Genomic DNA, 6,838 nt, shown 5'->3' on the forward strand with positions numbered 1-6,838 from the left:
CCCAAATCCTCAGTAATCAATATGATAGTTTTATTTATCTTTAAAAATATATTTATATATCTGTAATTTTTTTAAAGCATTTATTTTGTTTTTGGCTGCGCTGAGTCTTCACTGCTGTGCAAGGGCTTTCTCTAGTTGGGGCGAGTGGGGCTACTCTTCCTTGTAGTGGGCAGGCTTCTCATCGTGGCGGCCTCTCTTGTTGCGGAGCACGGGCTCTGGGGTGCACGGGCTTCAGTAGCTGTGGCGCACAGGCTTAGTTGCTCTGTGGCATGTGGAATCTTTCCCCACCAGGGACTGAACCCATGTCCCCTTCATTGGCAGGTGGATTCTTAACCACTGGACCACCAGGGAAGTCCTCAAGATGATATTTTAATACAATATTATAAAAAGTTTTTAACATACATGATAAACAAATACAACATTTTAAATAAAGACACGTGCTGATGGTCCACCCTGAGCCATACTGGAGTCCGCCAAGAAACAGTACCTTTTCTCTTGAGCAGAGACAGACTGACGGGAAAGGGGAGAAATGAGGGGAAACGGTGCAGGGCGGGGGCCGGGGCAGAAGGGCGAGGAAGGCTGGGACCTGTGGCCACTGGATTCCTGGCCTGATGGCTCTTTGCTTTTCTCCTACCAGGAGAGGCCTGGCCCAAATGCCTGGAATGTCCTGTGGGACAGAGAAGGCGTGCACTGTGCTCCTCTGTTGTGGTCTAGGGGGTGGGGACCCCACCGCAAAGGGCCCACCCCAGGCCTGATCAACAGGCCCTTCCAGGAAGTTGAGGTGTGGTAATCTCACTGGACTGAGCTCTGCGGACTGAGAGCAACAGGCGCTGAGCTCTCCAGGTCTCCAGGGAGCCTGAGTAACTCCATCTTGTCTCCTCGGGGAAGGTCTGACCCTCCGCCCCCTTGTTTCCCACCTAGAGAGGGCAAGAGACACACTGCTGAGGAGTCCGGCTCCTGGTTAAAAATCCGTGTGTGCTTCTCAGTCCTGACCCCAGATTAGCTGTCCCTGTCTGCCCCCCGCCCCTACTCCAGACCGTGCACGCACGGTGCAGGGCCAGCTCCGGCAGAGGAGAGGTCAAGGACTCAGGCCCTCCATGGTCGGTCATGCTCTTTCGCATCCTTGCATTCCTAGGCCTCTTAGCTGAGGCCTTGGGTGGAGGTCTCCTTATGAGGGGAAGGGAGCCACCTGGAGGACACTTCCCTACTCAGAACCCTGTGCTTCTCAACTCCAAGCCTTCCACCTGGCCCTCACCCAACTCAAAGTTCCATAAAAAGCATGGAGCCTTGTGTTCAGGTTTCCTCAACAATGAGACGATTCATCTGGCCCTATGGAGGTAGGACAAGGGTCTGTGCTTTCTCCTGTTTTACCATGTTGCTTTTACCATCTTATAGCATCTTACACCATTACAGTAAGTGATGAAAGTTTAACCCTTTCGGTTGTCAGCTAGCTGTTGTCATCAGCTCTCTGGTACCTGGCAGCCCAGCTCCCTCTCCCAGCTCAGCAGAGTTCCCAACAAGAGTTACACCCCTCTTTCTCAGTGGGCAAAGATGCCCCTCAAGCTCGTGGCTCCATGTGGGGGACTCAGTGACGGGATGTGTTTCCAGCAGTGAGGTGACCTGAACAGGGAGCATCAGAGATTAAGTCTTTGACGTCTGAAAATAAAGCCCCTAATAATGTAAAAACCAACAAGCAACAACAACAAGAAGTTTCGCAAAAAATAAACCGAGAGAAACTGAATTGTGTTCTTGAGGCGTGACTATGACGTGGGTGTGAACTTCCACAGGGCAGGATGGGGTGTGTGGTTACTCAACATGGTTCTGGCTGGAGGGTGGCGGAGCACCACCTGGTTCATGGCAGGCTGCCTTTTCCCAGCTCTGTGATTCTTTTCTCGACTGCTGTGAATGTCGTGGAGCCCAACTCCTCTCTGCCTAGGACCAAACAAGTTTTGCTTGTGGAAGTAAAAAAAATTCTCCATAAATTTCTCCATGGTATTTGTATTTAGAACATTTTAAAGTTGCATACTCTAAATTACACAAATCCCAGAGTCGGACACAACTGAAGCAACTTAGCAGCAGTAGCAGCAGCAGCAAATATATAGTGTAGGGACAATTAAGAAATCTATATGCTCTTATAATCACCTCTAGATCAAATATAGAAGATTCCCAAACCCCAGAAATCTCCTCTGTGCCTCCATCCATCACTCTCTCTCAAAGATAACCATTACCTTGATTTCCCTGACTGTAAAATTGTTTTTATTTTTTAATTGGGATGAAATAAACAAATTTTCTGTTTTTACCCTGTTGTACAGTTCAGTGGCATTCAGTTCAGTACACTCACATGGCTGGGCAACCATCACCACCATCCATTTCCAGAGATTCTTCATCATCCAACACTGAAAGTCTGTCCCCATTAACCAATAATTCCCTGTACTCACCTCCTCCTACTCCCTGGCAACCACCATTCCACTTTCAATCTCTTTGAAATTGACCATTTTCAGTATCTCATGTAAGTGGGATTATACAGGCTATAGCTTTTTGTGACTGGCTTATTTCACTTGCCATAATGTCTTCATCCATACTGTAGCACATGTCAGAATCCCTTCTTTATAAGGCTGAATGTATTCCATTGTGTAAATAGACTGCTTTTGTTTTTCTATTCAACTATAATGGACATCTGGGTTGTTTCTACCTTTTGTATATTGTGAATAATGTTGTTATGAACACAGATACACACATATCTGTTCGAACCCCTGCTTTCACTCCTTTTGAGAATATTCCCAGAAGTGGAATTGATGAGCCTATGGTACTTCTGTTTAAATGACTGAAGGGCTGCCATTCTGAATTGTGCCTGCTTTTGAACTTTACTTGTATGAAATCACATTATGCTTAGTAGCATTTTATGTGGTTCAGTTAAACAAAGTGATAGGCAAAGACTTTCTGACATCAGAATTGTCCATAACCTTCTCTGCTTATTCATGCTAACTTGGTCGCCATGGGTGACCCTTGACTTTCAAATTCTGGTCTAAAGACCATCTGTGACTTCTAAGGTGCTGTGAAAAATATAGATTTCAGACTTCCGGATTAAATGAGAGAGTGAAGCAAAAATCCCAGATTGTATTTCCCAGATACTAACCAAAATGAACAAAAAATTCATGAAGAAAGTTGAAAAGAAATGTACCAAAGCAACCAAGCGAGGACATAGAAGTGACTTTCTGCTCTTGATTTTATGACACAGAAGCAAAGAAATCATTGAAGAGGTGGGCAACCCAGCACAGGGAGCTCCTCTGGCCTTCAGTCAGAAGCAAAACTGAGAAAGAGTGAGTCAGCAAATCCAGACAGAAAGGCCCTTCAAAGTGGAGAGGAACTGGTCAAGGAGCCAGGTAGACACCCTACAAAAATGTGACAAAAGACCCTCAAGACTCCTGCATACCACCTGCATGGGATAAAAAAATAATAATAATCAGGCCATCATCTGCTGCTCCACTGTGGCATTCCACTCACTGTGACCATGAGTCAACCCCACAAAGACAACAGAAGATCTACTAGGTCAGTTGGTATGATGATCTAAATACACCAAGGGTCTCTTTCACTCTGAAATCCCTAGATTCTGCATCCATTTTGTCTTGTAAATGCATTGCTCGACTTCCCAGGGGAGAAGGAATTCTCTAAGGCACTCCCTCTTTTCAAACAAGAATTAAAAACAAACAGAAAAAAAAAAAAACAGCAAAAATAGTGAGCTGAAACCCTGAGTATTAAGCAAGCAGGAAATGTGGTGTCAAATTTGCGATCAGTGCAAATGCTGATTAACTGTTCTGACCACCTAGACTTTGGGCTCCCAAAGACAGGGACAGCAAACTCAAGGTTTTCACCTTGAACTTAGAGCCCTGAAGGAGACCTCAATCAAGTCTAGGGGAGGATAGTCCCTGACGCCCTGTGGAAACAAATGTATATCTCTCTGGAGAAAAGCATTCTCTGTTCCCCACTTATAAGCTCACAAATGACAGTCACCAAACTTACAAGGAAAGAAGCTGCAGAAAGTAAGCAAAAACAACAAACAATAGATATAGACCCCCAAGAGATAAAGATATAGAGCAATCAGATATTGGACATGAGATATAGGCATAAAAAAGACAGATAAAATCTGTCATCACTCTCCTATCTCCCTCTCTCTCCCTTTTCTTTTCTCTTTTTCCTTCATTGTCCTATAATAACAGGTCTAAATATACACAGAATGGTAGGTGGTGGTAGCCAGGAAGAACATTTCAGAGATTAACAGCGGAACATTCACTGCATCACTGATGCCCTTGATGGCACACAGATGTTGTTGGATAGAAAAGCAAAGATGTGAGGACTCTGAATTAAATGATCTGGGAGCACCAACCTGCAAATACGAAGAAATCTTCGGCACACCTCAACCAATGCATTTTTTTTTTTTGCTTATAAGTTCCTTCTCATGTGATCATTTTGCTGTTGTTCAGTCACTAAGTCATGTCCAACTCTTTGTGACACCATGGACTGTAGCACACCAGGCTTCTCTGTCCTTCACTATCTCCCTGAGTTTGTGCAGACTCATGTCCCCTTGAGTCAGTGATGCCATCCAACCATCTCATCCTCTGTCACCCCCTTCTCCTTTTGCTTTCCCAGCATCAGGGTCTTTTCCAATGAGTCGGTTCTTCACATCAGATGGCCAAAGTACTGGAGCTTCAGCTTCAACATCAGTCCTTCCAATGAATATTCAGGACTGATTTCCTTTAGGATTGACTGGTTTGATTGCTTTACAGTCCAAGGGACTCTCAGGAGTCTTCTCCAGCACCACAGTTCAAAAGTGTCAGTTCTTCTGTGCTCAGCCTTCTTAAAGGTCCAACTCTCACATCCATACATGACTACTGGAAAAAATCATAGCTTTGACTAGATGGACGTTTATTGGCAAAGTGATGTCTCTGCTTTTCAATATACTGTCTAGGTTTGTCATAGCTATTCTTCCAAGGGGCAAGTGTCTTTTAGTTTTGTGGGTGCAGTCACCATGCACATTTATTTTGGAGACATAATTAATATAGAGACATAGAATTTTAAAATCTACATTAAAAGAAATCTAAAAGAGCTCTCTCAAGAAATATTAAAAATTCTAAGTGAAAAGAATCATTCTGTCAGCTTAATTAGGTAAGTTCTTATTTTCCCAGTAGCATATAGAATAATAATGTACCTTACATTATTGTTGATAACATCTCAGATTCTAAGAAATACTGTGAATTATGGACAAGAACATAGTACTGAAAAGAGCCATGGCGTGAGCATTTACATCATGGCCAGACACTGGACCTGGTGCTTCACTCACATGATCTAAAATTCTATGTCTCTATATTAATTATATCTCCAAAATCAATGTGCATGGTGACTGCACCCACAAAACTAAAAGACACTTGCCCCTTGGAAGCATATCCTTCACAATATCCTTTAGGTAGTTGTTGCTTTATCCTTCCTGATGAAACTAAGGTATAAAAAGTGAAACAACTTGTCAAATAGCTAGTCTCTGATTACATTGTATTTTTTTTCTTTTTGCTTTTATTCTGAAACAATTTCAAATTACAGAAAATATTAACGGCAGTAACTTTTTATGTGACCTTCCTTGAAAACAAGGTCTCTATAGAAGTAATTAAGTGAAAATGAGGTCATTAGTGTGAAGTCTCATCCAGTATAACTGGCATGCGTATAAAAGGGACATGTGGACACAGCGACATGAACAGAAAGAAGATGTACAGACACACAAAGAGTAGTGAAGCATCTCCAAGGAAGAAAAATCAAGGATTGTCAGCCTACACTGGAAATATGAACAAGGCAAAGAGAGATTTTCCCCTAAAGCTGTCAGAGAGAGCTCAGCCCTGTTGACACCTTGACTTTGGACTTCAAGTCTCCAGAACTATAAGACAATAAATGTCTGTTGTCTTGAGCTACCCAGTTCTGGTACTCCATTACTGCCACACTCCTTGCATGAGTCCTGGTTGCCTTCCCACCCTCATCAGGCTGCCTAGGAACTCTGACTGTAAAAGGAAGGAAGAAACAGAATTTGGAAACAGAATTTGAATATAGCTATTCTGTCTCCAGAGGCCCTGCTTTTAATTATTCCAGTGTTTTTGTGCTCCAATGGAAAAGCTGAGAAGTTGAAACAGAGATCACGAGGCCTGCAAAGCCATATTTACTATCTGGTCCTTTAGGAAAAAGCAAAAAAAAAAAAAAAAACTTTGCCAGCCAGCTCCCATTTTGTTCAGTTCAGTTCAGTCACTCAGTCGTATCCAACTCTTTGTGACCCCATGGACTGCAGTCTGCCAGGCTTCCCTGTTCATCATCAACTCCTGGAACTTGCTCAAACTCATGTCTATTGAGTCAGTGATGCCATTCAACCATCTCATCCTCTGTCATTCCCTTCTCCTCCTGCCTTCAGTCTTTCCCAGCATCAGGGTCTTTTCCAGTCAGTCAGTTCCTCACATCAGGTGGCCAAAGTATTGGAGTTTCAGCTGCAGCATCAGTCCTTCCAATGAATATTCAGGACTGATTTCCTTTAGGATGGACTGGTTGGATATCCTTGCAGTCCAAGGGACTCTCAACAGTCTTCTCCAGCAACACAGTTCAAAAGCATCAATTCTTTGGTGCTCAGCTTTCTTTATAGTCCAACTCTCATATCCATGCATGACTACTGGAAAAACCATAGCTTCAAACAGACAGACCTTTGTCAGTAAAGTAATGTCTCTGCTTTTTAATATACTGTCTAGGTTTGTATAGCTTTTCTTCCAAAGAGCAAGCGTCTTTTCATTTCAAGCCTGCAGTCACCATCTGCAGT

Source organism: Oryx dammah, unplaced genomic scaffold (assembly GCF_014754425.2).
Source record: "Oryx dammah isolate SB20612 unplaced genomic scaffold, SCBI_Odam_1.1 HiC_scaffold_29, whole genome shotgun sequence".
Classification (NCBI taxonomy): Eukaryota; Metazoa; Chordata; class Mammalia; order Artiodactyla; family Bovidae; genus Oryx; species Oryx dammah.